The sequence below is a fragment of the Ursus americanus genome, chromosome 7, assembly GCF_024610735.1.
Source record: "Ursus americanus isolate L20-20 chromosome 7, mUrsAme1.1.p, whole genome shotgun sequence".
In the NCBI taxonomy this organism is placed as follows: domain Eukaryota; kingdom Metazoa; phylum Chordata; class Mammalia; order Carnivora; family Ursidae; genus Ursus; species Ursus americanus.
The window spans coordinates 26923469-26949802 of record NC_142133.1 but is presented as its reverse complement, the minus strand read 5'-3'; positions in this window follow the sequence as shown (position 1 = coordinate 26949802).

Sequence of the window (26334 nt, the reverse complement as noted above, 5' to 3'; positions counted from 1 at the left end):
TTTGTGGCATTTGTGTAATAGAAACACAGACAAAAGTCAGAAGCATGCACCCAGGCAGGTGATGTCTGATAAATTGAGCTGCACGTGACCAGTTTCCCAGCACAAGGTCAACGGGCCCGAGGAAGCCAACTGCTGGTGGAGGAGGCAGAAGTGGGGCTGCCATTACAGGACTGAGGGATTTCTGTCTTTTTTTTTTTTTTTTTTTTTTTTTTTTTTTTTCGCTTCTCACATGGCAGATCCTCTTCTATCAGTGGCAGGGGCTAAAATCTCATTTAGGATTTTTTTCTAAGCTTTCTAGTTGGGAAAGTCTTTGCTAACTTTTGAAAGAAGGACTTCTTGGGGCCAGGCGTGATCTTGGTCTCAGGTACCTGCGTGGGTCTCTTTGTCACGATTCAAAACAGAAAGAGACTCTTGCCACTATGCTGCTTTGAGTTCAGATGCCCATTATGTGAAGAAGCCCAAACTGGACTAAATTTCAGGTAGTCAACAACGAGGCTTCAGATGAGCTGACGTGATAACAGAAGTTTCTGGTTTAAAACTTTAGTGGTCATTGTGGAGTGTCTGTTACGTGTACTGTGCAGGAATCGAAGGAGCATTGCCTAGGACAAGTAAAACAAGATTTCTGTCCTCTTAGAGCTTGTCGCTTTGTTAGAGATGCCACATCCAGTTAAAGAGCCGTATGGGGCTTACATGACTAGAGAGTTAACACCACTGCAAGTCAGAAAAGAAAGTATGGTGCCAGGACAGGTCAAGAAAGGCTGATGAGAGCAAGGGCACTAGATTCTCAGGTACTGTGAAGTATCGACTATAATGAACATCTGGCATTTGTAACTGTTGATGGTTACTTGTCTCCATTCACTTTCTGGCAACAAAATTCTCTTTACTGTGAGAAAATTCCATCCCACATGATTGAGTCAACTGGGCTGCCCCACCACAGGGTTGTGCATGTGACTGAGGCCTGGCCAATCAGACAATCTCACTGTTTTGGCTATGTTGATTGGTTTAAAGATGTACTCCTGACTCCATCTGGCCAATCGTAATCCTCCTGAAGCTCTCTTGCCCGAACTAGAGGGAAGACTTGTTCTTTCCACTGGGATTGCCAGGCTGGAAACGTGTGCGTGTGGGGGGGCTGCTAGCAGCTCTTCTGACAGTGTGAAGAGAGCGAGTTTGAGCTGAACAGAGATAAGCAGAGCTAAGAGATGGGAAGAGAAACAGACATCTTTTTGTGACATCATTTGAATTCTCTATCTAGCTGTGTCTAAAGCCAGTTATGTGGGCCAGTAATTTCTTTTATCTTTACTAACTTGAGTCAGGTCCTATAACTTAAAAGTGGAGGAATTTGACTAATATGGGATGGGGGGTGTGTGATAGAAATGTTTCAAGGAAGGAGAGTACTTGTTTTTGAGTTCTGGTGGCTTGTAAACTGTAGTAACTTTACCCAAAACAAAACAACAACAGAACGTGTCATCCTGGCCAACTTTTTTCTCTTGAAGACAAGCTACATGGCAGTGTATAGAATTAAGGCAAGATGAAATGTTTATTGGTACTGGGCCCAAGAAATCCATTTTTAGAAATATATTTATCAGGGTGAGTTACTATTCAAACCTTCCCAACTTTCTTCAGAAACCTCATTATCACCATATATTCTGCCAAGAACACACTTTGAAACATGATACTTTGACCAGAACATTCAATTCAATATTTATTGAACTCTGTGAGCCAGTTACTCTGCTAGTTTTGGGGATACACTGAGGAAAACAAGATAGACATGGTCTCTGTTCTCAAAGAACTTATGAACTCAAAAAATAGTATAAACTGGTATTATTGAGAAGAGAGTTTTCCAGTGGCTTTATATTTGTTAAACATTCAATGTCTAAGATCTCTCTCAAGAATTTATCTCGGTCTCAGGACATACCTGTCTCACAGTTTTAGTATTAGAGATCCCTAACTCCTTCTTAGAGTTTGTCTGCTAGTTTACCTGTGCTTTATGGCATAATCCATCGGTCTTGATTTATTTAAGTTAAATTTCTAAAGGGTTGGGCCAGTCCTATCAACTTGCTTTGTACCATGCCAACTAAAGGGTTATGCTCAAATTAGAAGAAAAAAATTAAAAAGAAGAAAAAATAATATTGTGCCTATCCCAGCTGATTTGAGTATAATATTTTTGTGTCTCCTCTACAGCATCCTCCCCACTTTCTGTTGTGGCCTGGAATATCAATAATTGTAGCATCGATAGGTGTACTTTTATGCTTGTCAGTAGTGATACACTCACAATAGCAAAATAGGAAAGCCCAGAGGCTATAAACAGTGGAGATTTTAGGTGCTCGTAGGCCTCTTCTCTCATTTGCTAGAGTAATTGAATCAGACTTAGGTTCAAACCCTGGCTCTATCACTCAGTAGCTATATTTCTTGGGTCACATTGCTTAATTACTCTGAACCTCAGATTCCTCAATGATAAGATGAGGCTAAATAATGATAACATCTACCCTGGATGCGAGGATTAAGTGAAATCAGGCATAAAAAATGCTTAGCAAAATGTTAGCATATAAAAGTATACAAAGGATGCTAAAGTCCGTGTGTGCATGTATGATGAAAAACAGGATACTTTTACCATCTCAAGGTGCTTACCATCTCCCCAAGATACATAGACATCACAAAGGGAAAAATAGTAATTTTATACTGGAGAAACCTGACAAGTAGCACTTCTGTCAAGTGATCAGAGTAACATCATTAATAACGAGGTTTCTGATCTAATAATAATTGGCCAAATAGAAATCATGTGCCTCCTGATATGATGCACTGAGAAGGAGTCAATACCATATTTATGATATTCTTACCAAAAATCCATAACCTGAATTTAATCATGCAGAAGCGTCACACAAACCCCAACTGGGAGACATTAACAATAAAGAAGTAACTGACCTGTACTTTTTGAAAATACCAAGGTCACGAAAGACAAGAGACGGATGGGAGACTGGGCCAGAAAAAAAAAGGGGGGATTTCAATAGGATATTTGGCAAAATTTGAATATAATCTTTAGATTTGGTTATAACATTGTTTCAATGCTGATTTCCTGATTTTGGTAATTGTATGATGGTTATGTAAGATGTTAATAGTTGAGGAATCTGGGTGAAGAGTGTATATAAATTCGTGTCAATTTTATAATATTTAGGAATCAAATTATTTCAAAATGGAAAAAAAATGCATGTAGTAGGCATTCAATAAATCATGTTGTGACTGAGGGAATCTTCCTGAATCTGGGCCAGTCATTTAGATGAGTTGGCAGCTTTGAGTGCTGTGTCTGTGTGTACCTCTGCTGGGAGGTCTGGCAGCTCCGTGAGGGTGTTAGACATTCACAAGGACATTCCTGGGCTGGTTTCTATCTGACTCCCTCCCTGTGGTATGTCCTCCTTCTCCACAGCTCCTTTGAGAAGGAAGTTTGAGACAAGCAGGAAGTTACTCTCTGACAGTTTTTAGAAATTGGGCTCCTCCTTTGAGGTCAGCGTGATTGTCCAGTTGACACAGATCCACCCAGAGCTCTCTGTTTTGTTCAACCATTAATTCTGCTCTGGAATCTACCATCATCCTTTTGCTCGTTGGCCTTACCTTTCGATCACTGGGAACAGGAGGAATAATGATGGACTTAGAACAGAGGGCTAAGTGTCCAAATCTGACATTCACAATATCAATATAGTACTTGTCCTAGAAGAAAACTTAGAAAAGGTGACTAAAGCCACCAAAGGGGCATAATACAAGGATATTGAGAGTTCTAGAAGACTTGGTTCTGGAAAAACCTAGCCAGAGAAAAGTTTTGATCTATAAAATGCATAAGATCATAGAATGTAAACATGTGTTCTTCACTGTCCATGAAAGACTGGCTGCATGTTGAAATGTGAAAGGACCAGTTCTGTGAAAATAAGAGGAAAAGCGATGACACAAAGTAAACAAAACACATGTGATTCTTGTCATCAAGTAATATGTCTGACAGTGATGAGGTTCGGGAAGGGCTTGAACTAACTTGCAGGTGATAGACCTGAGAGACAAGTGAAACCGGAGAGCAGAGTCGCCAGTCGGGAGCACAGGGGTATCCTCTGTCTAAGCGTCCGTTCAGTGCTTGTTCCGATCGCATCCCAAACTTGGGAATTTCCCTCTTCTTAATTTTGCTCATCCACTCATAGCCCCTTGAACACGGGCTGCTCTGTGAGAGTGAATCAGTGGTGATGATCTCACAAGGAATGTTGTGAAGTTAACAAATACGATTTGTAATGTGCACTGCAAATATCAAGTGCCATAAAAATGCTAATGAATGATAATGTGCGTCCTCTGGTTAGGAGGCCAGCTCAACAGGCCAAGGATAACAGAAAAAGAGACTGCCTTTTGAACACACAAAGTGCTATCCTATTCATCTGGCCTCACGCCTGCCACCATGGGAGGCTCTGGCTCGGCCCTCATTACTCACCCAAACAACTTCCTTTCCCTCTCTGTCTGGGTCTGCAGGCTGCTCTCTGAGCAAAGAAAGATTCCCTGAACCTTTTGGCGCCATCAACAGTAACAGCAGCAAGAAAAGTTTGGCTTGAAAAATTCATTCATGGAATGAAAAAATACAATGGAAATCTATCATTATGGATGTTTTGGAGAGAGGGAGAGAAAAGACCCGGGCTTTGTTTTGCATTTTGGTAAGAAATGATATATAGCTACCTAGTAGAAACAGTTTTATTAAAAAGATCTCGCCCGGAATTCAAAATACGAATTGTGCCCTCTTATCATCCAGTCACTTTAGAATGAAAGTTGAAAATGCTGATACTGTGGAACTAGCCCTTGGTATTCTATCTCATAGCTGATATATTTGTCTAATACTTTGGTTTTTGAAGGCCCATTATTCAGGACCAGTGTGCAGGCTGTTCATTTTAATCCTTTCTGCGTACTGAAAACAGGAATACTAGGAAGAACCTGTAGATAAGATTACATTCCCTCTTCTGTGTGTCGGTAGGTGGTGGGGTATGAGGCAGATAGCAAGACAAATGGAATTGTCATCACCCTAAGAAAAGGGTTCTGACCTCAGATTTGTGGGGCTTCTGTTTAGGGAAACCCTGCTCAGAAGTAGGGTTCTATATTGGTTAGAACATCCGTTCTTCTTGTGGAGTGGAAAATTTTGAGAGCCCAGCAAGTGTGCAGATATTCATAATGGGGAGTTCAGGGACTTCGAGTACCTTAGTTTTGCAATAGAACAGGTGCAGAATCTCATTATGTCTCTTCTGCCCTAATGAAAGGAACCTCTTTTGCGACCGAAGCAGCATATCAAGGACTAGTCAGGAGGCTTGGGCTGTCCTGTGCTGTGAAATGTGAGGGGAATCATGGAGTTCTTACTCCACGGTGCCTCTGGGTTCCTCAAATGGTTCCAAGGGAGGGTGGCTGAGGGACCCAGAGTAAGCTGTTTAACAGGGCTAATACTGTGGTTTACACAAAGCCATCCAGCAATTATACAGATGCTTGACAAAGCTTGACAGTGTTATCATCATTATTTATTTTGCTATAAGCTAGATTTATAGCATTTGTAATACTAAGCATAAGAAACATTAATAGCTTTACTAATTACATCACTACTTTACAGATATACATAGCGATAAAAATGCCAAGTAAAGTGAACTAGTAAAACATTTTTAAGAGAATTTTAAAATTAGTTGCTGATTGACGATGTCCTTGGTGAGTCTTGGGGTTTGAATGGAGAAGAAGACAGCCTTCTTTGTAGATTTAAGTGTTGCTTTCCTGCCTATTCATAATAAATTGAAAGTAATTTTGCCTTAACCTGACCATCATCATCTGAACCATGGATTTAATATGGAGCCAACAAAATGTACTTTGTTTTGGATCAGAGCTAAATGAAAATCCAAGTGTGGGGAAGGAGAGAGAGAGGGAGGGAGAGAGGGAGAGAGGAAATGATCATAAATGAAGTGGGGGAATAAAGAGAACTGAGTAACTAACATCGCGCGTCTCCCCATTCTGGTTATTGATCTTGCTCTGCGTTCTCCAGAAAACACCTTGTTATAAATGAGGATATTGAGTGAAGAAAAAGAGTTAATAAATCCACTGCCTTTGCCACAACTGCTAATGGAAATCCATGAGCAGTTTCAGTGCTGGACAAGTAAAAAGACCAAATTTGGAATGGAGGACATTGTGGATAAAAATTGAGTAGGCTGCTTGCTCGGTCTGTGAGCTGCAGTGGTGGGCAACATTTTTTGTGGGTTGCAGTTCACAGTTCCTGTATAACAAGTCTGCAGCAAGATTGCCACCTCTGTCCAGAGCGGGAGATTCCTGCTTTTGTAAATAAAGTTTTCCCGGAACACAGCCATACCCTTCCACTGAAGTATCGTCTATGGCTGCTTTTGTGATACAACCCAGAGTTGAGTAGTTGCAACAGAGACCTTATGGCCCACAATGCTGAGAATATTTACTATCTGACCATTAAAAAAAAAAAAAAAAGATTACTCTAAAAGAGTGCCCATTTTTCTAATTATTTCTCACCGGGATGCAATATGAGCCTGCTCCGAAGTTTTCACTGCCCATCGCAGTGCTACCTGAGCATCAGAGACCGAGGTGGGGGAGGGGAGGGCGTGTAGAAGAAGGCCCTTCTGTTTGTGCAAAAACAAGAAGTGTGACCCTTCAAACAAAAGGCCCAGGTTGCATTAGATAATCCTGATTTTAAATGTCTAATCTTAAAGCTATAACTCAGGGATAAAAGAGTGTGAGTATTTTTATTTGTGGTTTGTGGTGGGTCTTATTGCATTTCTCCGTCTTCTTAAAGCTAGCTGGGAGGTTCATAGTAGGGAATAACTCACCTAAGCCAACTTGAATGAAATCTCCACCACCACCTCCCCGAAGAAAATTCCTAACATGGAAAATTCATTTCAGCAAGAGAGGTCTCTACTTTTGAAATGTTTTGACCTGATTTAGACGCTAGATATAAATAAAAAAGAGGGAGTTGTTTACTCACTCAACTTATGATAAAATATTTGAGAGCTCACCCATCCTGTATGCAATCTAACAATATTTGCAAAGTAGACATTGTATTTCTGTTGCTTTCATTTGTCTCTGAACAGTTCTGGGATTTTCCATCATATTTGATCTCATTGTTGCCTGTATAGAATTCTATACCCTATAAAGTTTAGCTGAAACTCAACCACTTTCATGACTATTTCTCACCTAACTCAGCTGAGGGTAGTGGAAAACTCACAGACTGTGTAGTCAGTTAGCCCTGAGTTCACATCCTGGCTCCTCCATGGCCGAGGGGCTGCACACAAGTTACCCAAAGCCTCTGAGGCTTCAGTTCTTCATTTGTAAATGGGTTAAAGACTCAGATCTCGGGGTGCCTGGGTGGCTCAGTCAGTTAAGCGTCTGCCTTCAGTTCAGGTCATGATCTTAGGGTCCTGGGATTGAGTCCAGTGTCTGTGTCGGGCTCCCTGCTCAGCGGGGAGTATGCCTCTCCCTCTGCCTGCCGCTTCCCCCAGCTTGTGCTTTCTCTCTCTCTGTCTCTCTCTTTCTCTCAAATACATAAAATCTTTTTGAAAAAATAAAAAATAAGATAAAAACTCAAATCTCAGAGTTGTTATGACAATTAAATGGGATGATACATGTAAAGGACTTGGCGGACAATAGGCTTTCTTCAATGAATGATGATAAGTATTATTTTTTTGGGTGCAAGGCTTCTGTTTTGAATAATAGCAATTGCCTGCACCAATTAAATGACACTTTCTGTATACTGTTTTACATTTTTAGTTTCTTTTCATATATGTATTCCCCCTACCTAATTGAATTTTTTTGTTTTAAGAGCAGGCACCCCATTTGTGTATCTATTCAAGTGTATTGCAAATAATAGGTACTTAATAAGTATCTGGTTTGATTCTGGCTCTTTGATTTGTTGGGTGAATGAGGAGAAACTAGAGTAAAGAGACTGTGTTGTTTTGCACTCTCACTAGATTGTCCCAGTGACTGTGCTGGTGAGGGAGGGGAGAGCCCTGCCTCGCCCAGCTGTGATAAAATACCCGGATGTCTTACATTTGCAAAATGGGAGAGATGGCGTAGAGCTACTTTTGAAAATGTAGGGTCCTGCTCACAGGGCCTGAATCTTTTCCCTGCCCACAGCCCCATGCGAACACTGTTTCCCATACAGCACTGAGATTAGACTTATCGGTGAGGATAGCTTACTTAACAAATTAATTGTGCCTTCAGTAGGGAAGATAGAGAGCACTAAAATTCCTTTTTAAAAATCTATCATATTTAGATTACTGTTCTCACCTGAGAATGGGTCACTATTGCAGCAGGCATTTTTTAAGATATAATTTGCATGTAATAAAATTCATCCTTTTTAGGTATATGTTCTATGAATTTTGATAAACGTACACAACGTATAAACTTCACTACAATTAAGAGAGAATATTCCCATTATTCCAAAAAGTTTTCTCGTGCCTCTTTGCAGCCAATTTACCTCCTCTGATTTACCAGCCCCTGGAAGCCTCTGATCTGATTACTGATCTTGTAATTTTGCCCTTTTGAGAATGCCATATAAATAGAATCACACAGTATGTGTCCTTTCCATTCCGGCTCCTGACACCTAGCAGAATACTTCTGCGCCTCATCCATATTGTTTCTTATCGTTTTATTGTTGAGTATTCCAGTGTGTGAATGTACCATGATTTATTTGTCCATTCACCGCATTATGGACATTTGGTTTCCGGCTTTTAGTGACTCTAAATGAAAGTGCTCTAAATGCGTGTGCACAGGTTTGTGTGTGTCCATGTGTGAAGACACGGGTGTGGGACTCCCTTGAGGGAGGAATTGCTGGGTCATATGGTAAGTGTAGATTGAACTTTATAAAAAAACTGTCAAATCATACTCCAGAATGGTTTTACCATTTTGCATTCCTGCCAGAAATATATAAAGGTTCCAGTGGCTCCATATCTTTGTCAGGATTTTGTATTGTCATTTTTTTTTTAATTGGAGCAATTCTAATAGCTGTGTAGTGTTATCTCATAGTTTTCATTTGCATTTCCCTAATGGCTAATGATGTTGAGTAACTTTTCATGTTTCTTTTCCATCTGTATATTTCCTTCTGTGAAGTGTCTGTTCAGATCTTTTGCCTTTTTGTTTGTTTGTTTGTTTCTGTTTTGGAGGGAAAAGAGTTGTTTGTGTTTGCAGTGGCATTTTTAATTGCACTCTATTTTTGCTGGTCAGTACCTAATATTTCATAACATGAAAGTACAGTGAGTCAACCAGTCACCTATCATCTTGGAATATTCCCTCTAGTACCTCATATAGGTAAAGTCTATTATAGAGGCGTCTTAGCTGGAAGTCTGGAGCCAGTAAACTAGCACGGTTTCTTTCGCTCCGTGGTGAGATGCTCTGCATGGCCTCACCCTCTGTCCATTCTCTGACCGCATCCCTGTCCCCTTTCTTGCTCGTGAGGGCACATGCCGAATATACTTTTGCCACACGGCCTTTGACCAAGGGTTTATTTTAAGTTGGGAAACTCGCCCCCAAAAGTTGCATGGCTTTTGCGTGACCCCTTCTTTCACTTTGTTCAGGTCAATGTCACCTTTGTAGGTGGGCCTTCCCTGACCAGCCTGTGTAAAATACGTCCACTTCCTCCACATCCTCCGACGTCCTACTTCTTTGTACCACTTATCACGACCTGGTATGCTGTATTTTATTTATTTGTTTGTTTCCTCTCCATCTCCTCCCACAGAAATGGAAGTTCCATGAAAGCAGGAATGTGACCTGCTTTGTTTCTCTGTAAGATTCTACAGCTAGGAAAGTGCCAAGGATGTAGCAGGCATTCAATAAATTGTAGGCAGAATTAATAAGTCTTAAGGAGAAAGGTGAGAGAAACGCTAATTAGCTGAATTTTTAGACAGGCCTGCACATCATACCAGACCTGGCCTGCGCCCAGCACTTAAAAGTTTATTAAGCAATTTCACATTTGACCTGGGTGAACTCCTAAACTAAGCTTCCTTGGCCTCAGCCTGTATAACATTTCCAAATGGATGTGATGGTCCTTTAAAAAACAGCCCCAAGATGGCAGCAAATAGAGGTAGCATGATTGCCTTTGTTTGAGGCCCACAGCCTGATTTTTCTTTGTCTCTGGCTGGTTTACTGATGCAGCAAAGCAAAAAAACAAGCAAACAAACAAAAAAACAAAACCGAAAACCAAAACCAAAAAAACTTCATGAGTCTGAGGATTCTCTCTCAGGTACACATTGCGAGTGGGCTCGAACTCTTCTGTTTCAGATTGCTGCAGGCTTGTTTTCTCTTGCTTGTGTTTCTCATGTTATACACACAGACAGGACATTTAACTGCTTGCTTTTCCGTAGGGTTCCTCTGAGTGGACTGGAGGAGTCATGGGGAAGGGTGGTACCCCATCATGCAGTGTATGGGCTGTCCTTGAACTGGAGGTCTCCAGAGTTAGGACCTTTAAGAAGTGCCTTTTCTTTCATGGGGCTGAGATCACAGTGGAGTTGAGGGTGGGTTCTCCATACTTTTCCATACTCAGTGTTCCCGTTCATAAATAGTTTTCCATACATGGTTCAAATCCGGACACCTTCCTGAATGTGAATATGGTGGAACCCATTCTGGGCTGGGAATAATTGGGGAGAATAGAGAAGGTCCTAGGAAAAATGGTCAGTCAACTCACCAATCAAATGAACAACAAAATCCACCAAACATTTGGCAGTAAATGGCTGCTTTCGAAATCAAGACTATTTTATGGTTACCACTCCCCAAAAAAGAAAAGAAAAGGTTTCTAAAAATGGACTGTTTTTTTTTTATTTGATACAGATATTCCAATTTTCCAGTACATTTTTGTGTCAGAAATTATTGGAAGAAACTGACAACCTAACCTACATTCACAAAACACAAAACAATATTTGGGCCTTTTTATTGTCAAGACTTCACAAATAGGAGACGGTGTTACGAAGAGCAGAGTGATACCATTGGTAGCATTTCCCGTGGGCTGAGGCGCTTTGTAAAGTGTAGGCTTGCAGATTCTGGTTTTCAGAAATCGTCTAAGCTGAGCATGTTTCAGAACTGATCTTTGCCTTTTTGGTGATCTTAAGCAAAATTATGAAAATCTTCCCAAATCCTGATTTTATAACACCAAGGAATACTGACAGTGATGCTTCAGGAGGTTAATGATGGTCTAATTATCTTGCACCAATAAGGAAAAAGAGTCAGCCTTTTGGCAAGATTATGTCAGAACTAGTCAGATAATATAGATATTTCTACCTCCACGCATTTTCTAAAGGGGGATGTTGCCGCTTTAATTAAATGTTATATGAATACATTTCAAATAGATCCAAACACAGGGCAAACTCTGTTTCAGAACCACTGTTCTTACATTTAAAATGTATTTGAAATGTAATTTGAAAAAAAAAAAAAGATAACGGGAAAGGAAAACTAAAATAACTCGAAACAAGCAGAATATAGTAGCTCATCATTACACTAATATATCAGACAATGTTATCTTAGCTTAATTATCCCCTTTGAGAGTTGAGAAAACTAAGCACAACCTTCAATTTACAGCTGTTTGGTGCCGGGAACCTGAATTATTATTGGAGAAGAAGGGGGGAAAAAGTTTATTTATTGTGACCTCCACTCAGTTTTTATTCATTGTGGAAAATCTGTATATTCACAAATGAGGGCTATTCATCCTTAGACCACAGCATTCTTCAGCTGTCCAGGCCTACATCAACTGCACTTCTCCTGCTTTTGTGTTCATCTCGAAGGCTCTTCATCCAGATTGTTCATCATCTTGATGGTCGAGCTTTATCTTGCTTTTGTGCAGCTGCATTCCGCTTATCCAAAGTGCTGAGGGAGACGAGGGAGAGGGAGAGAGAAAGGAGCAAGCGAGCGAGCAGGAGAGAGCGGGCAGGGGAGAGTGGGAGAATAGAAAGGAGAAAAAGCAATGGCCGGTGCACATATGAGGATAATTTGTAGTTTCTCAATAATAATATATAAAAAAAAAAAGGAGGACAGGCTAATTACTGGCTTAACTAGGGCAGCCTGTGGATCTTCATGTCAAAAGGACTGCCCGTAATTATTTGCCATCAAAGCACATTCATATTGTGGCACAAAAGAAGGGCCTTTTGCAAATGGATCTTGCTAATAAACAGGGCTGAGAGGAGCATTATGTGTCTCCCTGGTTGCAGGCACATTAACACAGTGACATGGAGCATAACTCGGGGCCTGAGGAAAAAAACACCAGAATGATAATTACCCCCCGCCCCTCCCCAGCTCCCTCGCCAGTCCCTTTGTGTTGGATGAGGAAGCTGAACATGACCTATTGGAGGGCTCAAGGCAGGCTATTAGTGACCCCGGAGCCCTGACAAGGTGCCTCTGTTCTTTTAAAAGCCTGCCTCTTGATGTCAGGAGGGTCACGTGGACCTGCGGCTCAGCTCGAAATGGTCCAGCAAACACTTCAACCTTAAAGACACCTGGAAGGTCATGACCAAGTTAATGCAGATGAAGACAGCAGAGGAGACAAGGCTCTGTTGAATCCTGGTGCTGAAGTTCCCTACGCTCTCCCTTTTCTTTTTCTTCATTGTCCACACTTGTTTCTGGCATATATTTAAGTTTTCAAAACTAAATCTGAGGGAAAGAAAGTTCTCTCTCTTTCTCTGTTAGTAAATGAAGAGAGTCTTAGCGGAGGGGAAAAAGGTGGCTGCAGATACAGCCCCTTGGATGAACTCTTCTTCTGGCAGGTGTAAACACCCCGATGATTTCCAACAGGTAGGGGTTACTGGGGATGTGGGGCAGGGGCCTGCCTTTCATGCTGCTTGCAGGGCAGGTGGTGAGAGCCTTATCCACAGTAAAGGTTCACCTGTGAGCTGGGTGGGCCTGCCTGACACTGGCATTGCCGCCGGTGCAGACCAGCTCAGAAGACTGCAGGCTTGTTCTGCCTTCACGGAGCCGTTGAGAGTAAAGCAGAGGGCCAGTGCTCAGCTTGGAAAATGTACCTGAGGCCATTAAGGTGGGGTCATCTTTTCTCTTTCCTTCCTCTTCCGTTTCTGTCTTGTAATTTTTCTGTGGAAGGTGTCTTCTGACACAGAGGGGCCACCCCAGAACCCAGAATATGGGGGAAGGTATTCTGTTTTACACGCATCAGGAGCAAAACCAATCCCTGTAACTCTTCTTTTACCAGCAGAGAAATTGAGGATGACGATTTGCGTTGCAAAACAATGCTTGCTTCACAAATGCTGATTTTCCTGAGCATTTAAATATTTAATTATTTGCAAGGTTGGAGGTTGATAAACTTCAAGTTAAAATGTTATAAGCCATTTCTAATGGAAAACCTACTGGGAATGACTTAGAAACATTGAAAGATGTGTATCTGTGGGAAAATAGGATTAAGGGTTTTTAGGATTTGACTTAAACTGCTCAGGAGTTTACCCTGTATCTGAAGCATGTTGAGCCTAGGGAAATAACACACTCTCGGTTTGTAAATCTCCCAATAATCAATCAGTCTTCTACCTTCCTTCCTTCCTTCTGCTCCTCCCACCCCCTTTCTCTTCAAATACCTTAGCATAAAGGAATTGGGGTGTTGACGTACTAATTATAGACGTAAATTTTCCAAACTGTTAAGAATGGTTTAAAAAAAAAAGTTGAAACCACACTGTTCCTTATTTTACTCTCTCTGAAACGTTTAACTCTTATATCCGACCGCCCACAAGACCTCTACTCTACACTTGCAGATCGAATAGGTATCTTGAACCCAGCATATCCAGAAAGGAATTCCTAATACTTCTCCTCCCGGCCCCCCTCAATTGCTCTATTTACAGTTTTTCCAATCTCGGTGGATGTCAACTGCAACTTTACAATGCTTACGTCAGAAACCTTATAATTATTCTTGTCTCCTCTCTTTCTCTTACCCACATCCAATCTGCCAGAAAATACTGTCAGCTCTACCTTGAAAAGACATTCAGAATGGAACCACTACTCAGTCCCCTGCAGTGAGAACTTGGTCTGAGCCATCTTCATCTCTTGCCTCCATGATTCCAGTAGCATCTTAACGGGTTTCTATCCCATTTGATCTGCTCCTAGATAGGCAACCAAATTGGTCCTTCTAAGCTGGTCACATTGGAAGTTTGTTACAAAGGTCCACAAGGTTCCGACTTTATCTCCTACTTTTCCTTCCCTTGAGCATTCTGTTCCAGCCACGGTGCCCCCTAATTCTACCCTAAATACATAGCAGGGATGCACCGCATTTTAATACCCTCAACTCCTTCACTTCCAAGTCATTTTTCAGAACTTACTTTCTCAATGAAACCTCTCCAAACACCTTATTTAACCTTGCAACTACCTACCACCCCCAGCACCTTGATCCCCTTTGTTTCTGGGACCCTTAGAAGTGTTGAAATTTTTACTTTTACTTTGAAAAGTAGAAAGGGGGGTCTTATTGTTTGTCATGATTTCCCCCTTCCATACATGGAAAAATCCATGCCAAGCAGTTGTCCAGGTCTCAGCAGACGCTGACTGGGTGTTCTACAGTTCTGACACTGTTTACCCTGGATATAGCATCAGATCCCACAACTTGAGGGCTCAGTCCCGTGACACTGCCCCCACACCCGCCCCCTTCAGGCCCCAATCACAAGACCAGATTGTTACCTGTGCTTCTAAGCAGCTGGCTATAAATCAGAGGTTCCCATGGCTCCCACATTGGAATAATTCACTAAAGACGCTCACAGACAGAACTCAAAGAAACCCTTACTGACGTTTACCAGTATAAAGCCTATGATAAAGCATACAGAAGGATAGCCAGATGAAGGGGTACATGAGGTGAGGTTCGGAAGGGTTCCAGCACAGGAGGTTCTGTCCCCGTGGAACTGGAGTGCACCCCCTCCAGGCAAGTGGATGCTACAGCTGACCTGAAAGCTAAGCAAATCTGATTGGGCGTGTTTATAGAGCTTTAATTTCCAGCCCTCCTTCCCCTTTTTGGTGGGCAGGGCTGGAAGTTCCAACCCTCTCATCACTGGGGCTCCTGTGACGGCCTGTCCCTGAGGCTGTCTGGGGGCCCCACCCTAAGTCACCTCAATAGCATAAACTTAGGTATGCTCAAAAAGATCTCCTTAGGAGTAACAAAGGATACTCCTATCACTCAGGAAAGGGGGTTAGGAGCGTGGTACCAGGAACCCAGGACAAAGACCAAATACATTTCTGATTACACACCCCTCTGCCGTGCAACCGTGGGCTCTGTCAGCAAGCTGGAGGACATTAGCAAATTCGTGAATCAGCTTTGCACTGCTTATTGTGAAGGAGAGTCATTTGTTAGCTTAGGTAAAACCAGATTAATTACAACTGTCTGTAAAAATATTGACTAAGGAGGTCTTTAGTATACATTTAAGAAAAGTGAAAATCTCACAGACTCATGAAATTCAAGCCCTGTTTTTGTTCATCAGTAGGAGTTGGGGTAGTAATAAGGGCAGACACTTTGGTTCAACTGAATGATGATACAGGAAAAAACAAGTAGGGTTTCAAATGAATGATTTTGCAAAGCTTTCCTGCTGAGGTGACTGTGAGCAGGTGGGGCGCGTGGCAGGGTGGACACGTGAGACGAGAAAATGTCCGTAAAGGCGTCTCTCCTGTGACGTTGTTCTTGCACACATTTCCCTCCTTTCAGATGACTTTGGAAGAAATCCTAGAAAACCTTGTGAGAACAGTTTTGGGAACACGTACAAATCATTCTTTTCTCTGGGCTAACATATGAGGGAACGGGGTGGTGGCACGTGGTGACCTCTGTTTAATGTCGATCCTAAATTTCTTGAAGGTTTGAGTTCGTGTTTATTTCCCTGTCCGCGTTTCCAGCGCCTCAGGGTATTACTGTACAAAATAACTTGCTTTGGTTTAAAATCATCTATAGGATGTCAATTATTGACCAAGAAAACGTGCCTCGATGGACATCTTTACTGATCCTAGCGCACACAGAAGCATCTTTGTGGAAGAAACAGTACTCTCTCTTCTTTAAAGATGTGAAAGTAGGACCAGTCAGGGCTCCCTGTTGTGGGGCTGAGGGTCCTGAGCAGGGCTGACCAATCTTTCCAGGCTACTGTTGTCAGGAACCCGCCTGCAAACAAAACAGGACTTCCTTTTCCCTTTTATAGCCTGGTTTTTAAAACAAAGCGGAGTCTGTCACATAACTCTTTCCATAAGGAGAGGCCTCATTCTGTGTCTGAATCCTTTATGCCCTCACGTCCCTCAACAGACCTTTCTGGAGAGCAGCGTGCGGAAAGGCAGTGGGATGGGCGCTACAGTCCAAAATCCCCGACAAAAGACTGGAGAAGAATCTAGAGTCTCAGCCTGTAGTGTGGACCCAAAGAGAGGCAAATAGAATGGTTACATTGAGAAGGCTTGTGTAGCTGTAGCTACTCGTGAACACCATCAGGCAATATGGACGTGTTCAGTCCTTAACAAAAGCTGACCACCCACAGAATTCGAGAGAGAAATTCTGATACTGAGTTCAATTTTTAATTCAGTTAGTTCAATTTTTCTGGGTAAAATTTTTTGTTATTGTTATAGTAGTGTTACTATATAGTAGTGTTAATAGTATAGTAGTTAATATTTACTCCTTTCCTAGAGGGTAACGTTTGTGTTTGTGTCCTCTCTATGTTTAAACCTAAGTATACACACACACACACATATACATGCATGTGCATATAAAGAAAAAATATTTGTCTATGTGCGTGTGAGTATAGGCAGAACAATATATACGTGTATGTGTATGTATGTAATACATATATGTGATTTTTATATATTTATATATACATTTATACAGGTCTTATATATATTTATAAAAAAAATTTCCAGGCCTTCCATCAAGACCTAAAGCATGCTTATAATTTGTAGTGTCTTGGGGCACGTGGATGGCACAGTTGGTTAAGCACCTGACTCATAGTTTCCGCTCAGGTTGTAATCTCAGAGTCATGAGATCAAGCCCCACTTAGGTCTCTGCACTCAGCGTGGAGTCCACTTGAGATTCTTTCTCCCTCTCCCTATGCCTCCCACTTGTGTTCGGTCTCTTTAAAATAAAAAAATAAATCTTAACAGGGATGTACTGTATGGTGACTAACATAATATAATAAAAAACATTAAAATAAAATAAATCTTAAAATTTGTAGTGTCTTTTATGCCTATAGTGTGATATAATACATGTTCCTTTAAAATGCATTATAGTATTTCGTATTATAAGTAATATATGTTCAGTACAGAACTATGGGCTGTATAGGAAAGTACAAGGAAGAAATAAAAAATCACACAAAAATCATATAATACCACTATGTAAAGAAAACTATTATTGTACTTTGTTGTTGTGTCTATGTGGGCTACATTTTAATTTTGGTTGTCCAACCTGTTATCCTCTAAGAGGATATGTGAAACATATGTTTCATATGTGAAACAAATTAATTGTGGCATAATTGATCCATTCTTTTTGGTACATTAAGACAATGTTCTTAATATGCTTTTTTGTTCAACAAATCTCCTTTTCTGAGGTATATACTCATTCTCTGTCCATCCACCATCCATCCATCCACCCGTCCATTCATCCATGTATCTTTCTCATGTATACTTACAGATCTTCAAGTGATTTCTTCAGTTTTCTTTAGGATTTTGCGTTTTTCTGTCTGAGTAGTCCGCTGCATTATTGTAGGTCTACCCAAACTCCATCTTGTTAATATACTAACATGTTAGTGATTTTGTTTCCTTGGCATTCTTTTCTCCCCACTATCTCTCCCCTCCTTTAGTCCTTTAGCAACTCTATACTAATGGCTTGGATTACAATGTTACTGTTTATCCACTTTAACCCGTTAATCTGAGCTTTTCCTTTCTGAGGTACCATCTGTAGTTCATCCCTCTTGTGCTTTCTTTCTTTTTTTTTTTTTTTTTTAAAGATTTTATTTATTTATTCGACAGAGACAGAGACAGCCAGCGAGAGAGGGAACACAAGCAGGGGGAGTGGGAGAGGAAGAAGCAGGCTCATAGCGGAGGAGCCTGATGTGGGGCTCGATCCCATAACACCGGGATCACGCCCTGAGCCGAAGGCAGACGCTTAACCGCTGTGCCACCCAGGCGCCCCCCTCTTGTGCTTTCATGTCCTTTCACTCTTCCAATTTCTTTTCGTATCTGTACTTGTCCTTCACCTCCATCTAGACCAGGGCACAGCAGGCAGTCATTTCAGCTACTTTCTATCTCACACCTTCAGTTTATTAATGACTTCATCCCCACAATTGTGAGGAAATCTTGTGATTGATAAAAATTAATGATTTCCAACCTTACCAGAACTTTTGAAGCTGCTGAAAATAACTTTTTAATGGCAAGTCCACCCCTTTGCATTTTTTTTTCTGATATTTTATTATTTGTTTAAACTACCAATTCTGTCCTTAGTCCTCTTTCTTTTAGTGGGCAGTTTGCCTTTTACTTTCGTAAAGAAAAGCAAGGTTATGGATGTTGGTCTGATATGGTAGAAGAGTAGTGGACTCTGGACTTTGCTAAATCAGAATCTTGGCTTCACCGATTATCATCTGTGTGACTTTGACCCTTGCCTTAGTCCTTCCAAACTTTCATTTTTTTTTTTTTAATTTTGAAAACCTTACTAACTTCATAGGATTTGTCAGGGGAACTCAATGACGTGATATGTTCAAAAAGTCGCAGTAAATCTCAATTGGAGCTGTTATTTTATTAGGTAGCAGTGCTCCCAGCTTCTTTTTCCACTGAGTTCCAAGTTTATTTGTATGTTTGTCCTTTCTTACTCCCCCCCCCCCATTGGTTTAAAAGAAGATATAGCAACTCCTTTTAAGACTAATTCCTGGAGACTGTATCCTGCATCCTGGACTGTGGTCCCATCAGGTATGCTCTCTCTTTCTTGCATCGTCAGTTTGAGTGGGCCACACATCGTCCTCAGGTGAACACCCAATCTCCAAATTCCTTCCTGCTCAACAATGCTTTTTGAAAACAAGTCTATTCATAACTCACAAGTGGACTCTTTTCCCTTTTCAGCCCTCTGCTCCTGGCATCGTCTTAACCCCTTTTCTGAAACTGTTTATAAAAGTTGCCTGTGACTCCTGATTGGCAAGTTCAGTGGGAACTGGGCCTCAGTTTTCAGCCCACTTCCAGTACTACATCCTTAGGAAGCATGAGGAGAACACTGCTTCCAGCACTTCCATTAGAGTTTGTGGCTACTCCTACTATGGCCCTGTGCTATGACACTGTATTGTTATCGGAGTTGTCTTTCTCACCTGGTGGATGATGAATGTCTTGAAGAGAAGGACTGGGCTTTACTCCTAAAACCCAAAATGAAGGATAAACACACACACACACAAACAACATTGACTCCAAAGACTGTTGTCACAAAGAGGAAACTTGACATATAAAGATTGCCTTTATATATACCCTGAGGTTTGTAAGTGCTAGGAATGGGCATCTTTTCATGTTTAGTGAGTGTTACCAGGATATTTCTGACACTGCCATCAGCCAGTCAGCAAATATTTATTTATTGACAGTGCTAGATACTGTCATGAGTAATGGGAATTCAGTTCTGAATAAGACCTAAGATGGACATGGTCTTTGCATTTTGGGGCTGGTTGAAGATTCGAGGACTTGAATTCTGTACATCTATCCCTTCTCATATGACATAGTAAACACTTAAATTTTACAGTTTCACAATTAGAATTCTTCAGGGGAGGGAGTTATATTAGAAGTTTCTATCATTTTTCATGTGGGTAGAAAATGTATTTTTTTCCAAACTCATCTGGAGTCAGGGCTAGAGCCAGTGAATTCAGTTTAAATTTCAGTAAGTATTTTTGACTTCCACATAACAATGATTGCATAATATTGGAATATGTACACTTGTTATTTAAATACTGAGCACCTGTGAACTTAGGCAAATCCTTGCATGAAGGTTTTGTGCAGATGGCACAGGTCTAGGAAGGAGTTATAAGCACTGGGAAAACATATCCAGTTTGGAAAGTTTTACTTTTTAAGGTCCTTTGTATATAAGGAATTACGGAACAAATTTCACTTTGAAAGGACCAGCTTTAAAAATAGTCTTCAATATATATATATATATATATATACACACACAGAAATAGTCTATCATTGCTTTAAATCTCAATATGTGATTTTTTCCATTCTGAGATTCCTGGAGATATATATATATATATATTCCATATATATATATGGATTTCATAACTCAGTAGCCTGCTTGTTATTGAACCAGACATACATTTGAAATATCCTTATCACGATTATGTAACTTTTGAAAAACTGAGTACCCTACTTTGAAAATATTTAAGAAGATGTAATGTATTATCGGTACAAGATGATACTGCACAGTTTGTTTTGAAACATGTTGTTGCAGGAGTACAAGACATTAATCACTGCCATTGGGGTTTTTGTTTCTTTAATATAATCAGAAAATAAATATGATATGATCACCCCAACCAAAGTGCTGGAAGAACTGAAGCCACCTCTTGGCATCTTCCGGATGACAACTTTGAATGTACGTCAGTATTATCAGGTTTTTTTTGTGCTTGAACCCATCTGTGTCCCTCTTACCATCTTTTCTATGTTACCCATACATTTATCCTCTCCTGTCCTTTGGTTTTTGACCCTAGTTTTTCAACAGTTTGGGGAAATTTTATGAGACTTGCGCCATTGAGAAGCTGGGGATGATGACCAAGGGAACTGTGTTTTTCACTTCTGGTTTCACAGAAGTTTGAACAATGTTTGACACCTTATAAATGCTTAACAGATATTTGTCATAGGTGTGAATGAAGAGGCATGATTGCTTTTTAAGTCTGAATGACCCCTGTGGTCTGAAATCATGGTGCTTTCCCATTTGACGGGCACCTTCCCCATCCTCTGGTATGTGTTCTCAATGTAAGATAGCGATTCCATGATTCCATAGGGACTGTCTGAGGCTTTGAGAGATGATGCTTAGAAAAGTCATTGCTTCGATAAAGTTTATTTCCAGTGTTCTCCAGCCAATTCCCTATCTCAAGGGCCCCTTGTTCTTTCCCTGTGCTTTCTGTTTCCTCATGTACTCCAAGGTTAAAAAGATTTTGCAGGAAAATCTGCATTTTAATAGCAGTCAATGCTTTAACTTAAAGGAGTAGCTCTCTAACTCATATAATTTCAGGTATTGGTCATCAGGTAGAGGAAGAAGATGTTTGGGGACAATTGGGATTTCCTGGAACTTCTTGAGATCTGTTGAATTATGCTCCCAGATCCTCTGCTAACAGATTAGGCAAGTCCTAAAACTGGATATTGTTGGGAGCCAGACAACGAATATTTTGCATGGGCATGGAGTGGGAGTTCCCTTATTTATTAAACTTAAAAACGGGATTATGACAAAGAATTTTTCAATTATGTAGACAAAAGTTTATTTTCTTTCTCACTCAAAGTCCCCTGCCTCCACTACCACACCCATACCCACGTACACTCATGCTCACACATGTACATGCTTTTTATATCCATAATATGTCAGCACTTCATTCTGTCTCCCTTGTGGGGCTTATTCAAATATTGGTCAAGGGTACAGGTGGGAAATACACCCCCTACCCAAGCAACCTCAGTCTATTGAACTTGTACTGCATTTATTAGGATTCTAAGACCAGGGACTGTTGGTCTCAGGTAGCAAATGCCATCACGTCTATAGTATACCTAGGAAATGCTGGGAAATATCTTTTTCACGTAACTGTCTTGTAGAAAATAATTTGCCCCAGACATTTTCATCTTTGAAAGAATGTAGATTTATGGGCTTGATTTCTTAATCAGGGTGAACTTTTGTTAATGTTTCATGGCTAGGATATATACAGTCGTGCCATGGACCCAGTGGTGATATTAGTAATAAAGACAATATTATTAATATCACTACATCAATATAAAAAGAGTTATAGAGTTAACATTTGTAAGACAAAAAAAAAAAAAAAAAGAAAGAAAGAAAAATCCCAGGTTAACAGTTGCCTTCTCTGCCATTAACTCACTCGTTGGCAATATTTTATGCACTCATATAGTTTATATACCAGGACCAGTGTTTGGCAAGAGCAATCAAAGACACACAAAAACAACCAGTTGCTTCTTTTCTTTTTTTTTTTCTTTCCTTTTCATTCCCCCCCCCCCCTGGAATGATGAAATTTTATTATTTCTTTGAAACTCCAAATCAGCCTCCGGTGGGGGGCTATGTCCTTTTCGAGCCAAAGTGCAGTATTTGAACTTTGCTATCACATAACACTTTGTGAGACTGCTTGTCTGAAATGACTTAATTTGCACTGCAGGACCAGCCCTGAACCCACAAATACTCCAAAAAACCACAGTGAGCCAGGGCAGCAGACCTATTACTAATTTTTTATTAAAATCCCTGAGGCACCCAACACAGGGCCCCAAAGCAGCTTTAATAATAGACAACATACAGCACATTTTTCTTGTATTGCCATGTAATCAAATCTGAGGCTGCTGTTCACTTTCTTTGTTTTACCTAGAGGACCAGCTTCCAATTTAGTTGTGGCCTACTCTAAACTGATTTTTCATTGTAATTAATGCCTACTTTGGCCTCAGCCACTTATACAACTTTCCATTAGAGGTTTGCAGCCATCCACTGAGTATTTTACTAAGTTACCCTCACAGACCTGCTATAGCTGCAATTTTGTTAAAGTCTTTCTTTTTATTATTATTTTTTGTAAAGAATTTTTAAATTGCTTAGCTAAATAGTTAATTTTTTTCCTTCTTTTTTCTGTGCTGCACCTATTAAAATATTTGGGCAAAGGTCCACATTGGGGAAAAATACACACACACACACACACACACACACACACACACACACACACACTCACACTCCATTCGCCCCCTTCACCGCCCCTGACAACCCCAGCCTTTAAGTCATTTCAGAAAGGCTAGTGGAACTTATTTACATCCAGGGTCTGCTGCGGCTGATCTTCTGTCTGTGTTTTGTGCTGTCCATTTCCTCTGAAATAGTACCTGAGGTTTAGGGTTCTTCAGCAGAGGATGTTAGAGACCTCTGCAAACGTTCAGGCAGCAGCCTTCCCACCACTAACCTTAAAAAAGATTATGGCAGTGGGCCCAGGGTCAGACTGAACAGATGAAAAAGTATATGCCATGCCTCTGTTGCTCCCTGAACCTTTCTCTGTTGGCTGGGCTGACATTTTCAGTGACTTTTCTTAAAGCCTTGTTTAGACCGTCTTCCTAGAAAATTCTGGATCTGTTTACTACCCATCTTCTCTCACCTCCCTGGGCATTACCAAATCACAAGGAACAACTATCAGAAATTAGAGCCTCTGGCTCCCTGGACGGGTCTCTTTCAACCTGAAGATGTGGTTTTTAAGAGGAGCCAGTGAATTATCAAAGTCCATTAGCACCGTGTTGATAACAGGTAGCTTCTACAGAAGGCAACTTCCGGGCAGTGCTTAAAGGCCTTGGCTAAGAATACTCCAAAATTATGAGATCTTTGTGCAGTTTTTACTTTTATATTTTAAACATTAGTAGTTTACGCTGTAGGACTGATGGAGGAAAATCACCTGTCTGGTAATGAGCAATGGATTTCCTTGTCTTAGCTGCTAGCCATTGGGGATAATAATTCCCTTTCTAATCTTCAGTGGTCATTTTTCTTCAGATAACATTTTACACTATTGTATAATGCCGTCAGCCTTTTAAATAGCATTTACAGACTCTTTTGATCACATCTACAATGTGAGTTGTTGAAATTGAAAAGTACACAATGTCTTAACAGAACCTTGCCTCTATGTTGTGGATAACTGTCAACAACTTGGTAAAGTTTTATGAGGGAGAACACGTTTGTAGGTTAGGGAAGTGAGATCCAGGTCTGTTTCCCAACACCACTGCTTGTTTACTGAACAAAAAAGGCCTGCTATTCCTTATTAGGTGGTGTGGCTTTATCAAATTTATGGCAAGTCCTCTTCTTTCTCTCAGCTAAGATCCACAGGCATCAGAAGATAAACAGAAACACCTATACAAAGCACTTGATAATTCATATATTTTACCATAGAACATGGTTCCAGTGGTTATTGTTTACGTAAGAAGTGAGGCTTAAAAAGACGGATATGTGTGTGAGACTTAAGAAGTCAGGTAGTGTGCTTATACTCACACCTCACGAATCTTATGTTTGCATTCATACATATAAGTTATCTAAAATTTAAATGTAGAGTGACACTGAAAGGGAAGTGGACTGATAATTCATTAGGTGATATGTTTTCCTTCTAAAATGGAGCAATCTCATGTATCATGGGTAGACTATGTTAGAAAGACTGAAGACCAAAAAGGAATCCTGACCAAGATAGAGAACTAAATTTCTTAAAGTTTACTTAAGAAAGATTCTATTGCAGTGCTTTTTTTTTTTCTATTTTTTTCCAACCTCTTTTCTTTGGTATATGTAACCAAAATGATCTATCCTGCCTGCTTTCTGAATGTGATAGCCCAGTCATAGCTTTACTCATTCATCAGCTTCTCGTGCACCTTCCATTAACACCCTGCCACCCCCTCTCCTTGCCCAAAACATTCCCCCATCCATTGTACACCAGTTGGCTTCTATTTTAAAGAACTTCCTGGCAGTGAATATCAGAGACTGCCTCGTGCCAGTTCTGGCAAATAAAGACAGCCCTCCTCTTTCCTTTAGAAACATCAGGATGATTTTATTCCACCCTAATTTTCAAGTGAAAACATGAAGCTCGACTCTGCCTTTAGAGTCCCTCAGAAGAACAATTGGGGATTCCTTTTAGGTTTTTCAAAAATGGGTGTGTGTGTGTATAAGATGAAGGGCAGAGGAACCTTCTATCATTCTATTTGGGTCATTGACAGATGTTAGAATTTTCTTTCTTTTTTTTTTTTTTTAAGATTTTATTTATTTGACAGAGAGAGAGACAGCCAGCAAGAGAGGGAACACAAGCAGGGGGAGTGGGAGAGGAAGAAGCAGGCTCCCAGCAGAGCAGGGAGCCTGATGCGGGGCTCGATCCCAGGACCCCGGGATCACACCCTGAGCTGAAAGCAGACGCTTAACGACTGAGCCTCCCAGGCGCCCCAATGTTAGAATTTTCTAACAAACAAAACTGTTGTACATCCTACCAGGTGCCCAACCAAAACATCTCTTACTGGCATCTAAGTGGAATCAAATGGAGGCAGCACAAATGCATTTTATTTTTCAGTGTGCATGGGATATTTTCTTGTCTTTTTCTGATGCAAGACAAGATACTAAGAATTAGACTGGGGTTGGGTGATTGTGGTTGGCCTGGGCTGCATGGCATGAATGCTGGGCTGTTCACAGTCCTTTCACAACACTGAATACAACCGCAAGGGCTCTTTTTGCATTAATTGGAATGATTTGGCATCATAAAATATTTGAATGCAAAGAGACTGCAGAGATAATCAGACTCAACACCCTCACTCTTAGGATGGGGATGATGAGACCTGGAGTAATTAATAAAATTGCCCAAGGTCCCATAAGCAGTCAGTGAGTCAACTGAGAATGAGACCCAGCTCTTTGTAGAATGTTCTCTCCCTTGATCTGCACAAATAATTCTGAGGCTTCCCATCAAAGCCCAAGCCTACACTAGAGACAGAAATATTGAATTTTGGGAAAGCAGTTTAAGGTACCACTTAATCTGCATCTACAGTGAAAGCCCAGCATGAATCTCCAAATGACTTCCCTGCTAAAGCAGCTGTTTGAAATAGACCAGCAATTTTAAAACCACAGCTTGGTGCAGTGGAAAGTGTGTCACGGAGAATCAAGGGTGTCTGTCCAGCCCTGGCTAAATTATTTATCATCTGGACTTTTGAAACATTAAAGTGCTTTGAAATAATCTAGGAGAGTATTTAAAATTCAGATCCCCAGGCCCCTATTCCCAGATAGGAACTGCTTCTGTCTGAGATGGTGCCAAGTAAGCCGCATTTTATTGACAATAGGTTTTGAATAAGACAGACAAGTTACTGCCTCTGTGAAGCTTTTAGTCAAACATGTGTGTCTGCGTGTGAGTGGGCAGGGAAGTAACTGATAAACATGTCATAAAGAAGTTAAGTCCAGAGATTGATCAATGAGATGAAAAATAAAGTATGATAAGTGGATACATGCTTGTGTGGGACTGCAGTTGCTGGTACGGATGACGATGGCTTTTCAGAGACTCAGGGAGGAAGAAACTGTCATTTGGAGATTTGAGGGAAGAAGCAGAGGGACGAGCTCACACAAAGACCCGGAGACAGGAACATCCCGTGTGTGAATGAGGACCACCAAGAAGGGGTTGGTGGCAGAGAGTGGTTGAGGGAAGAACACCA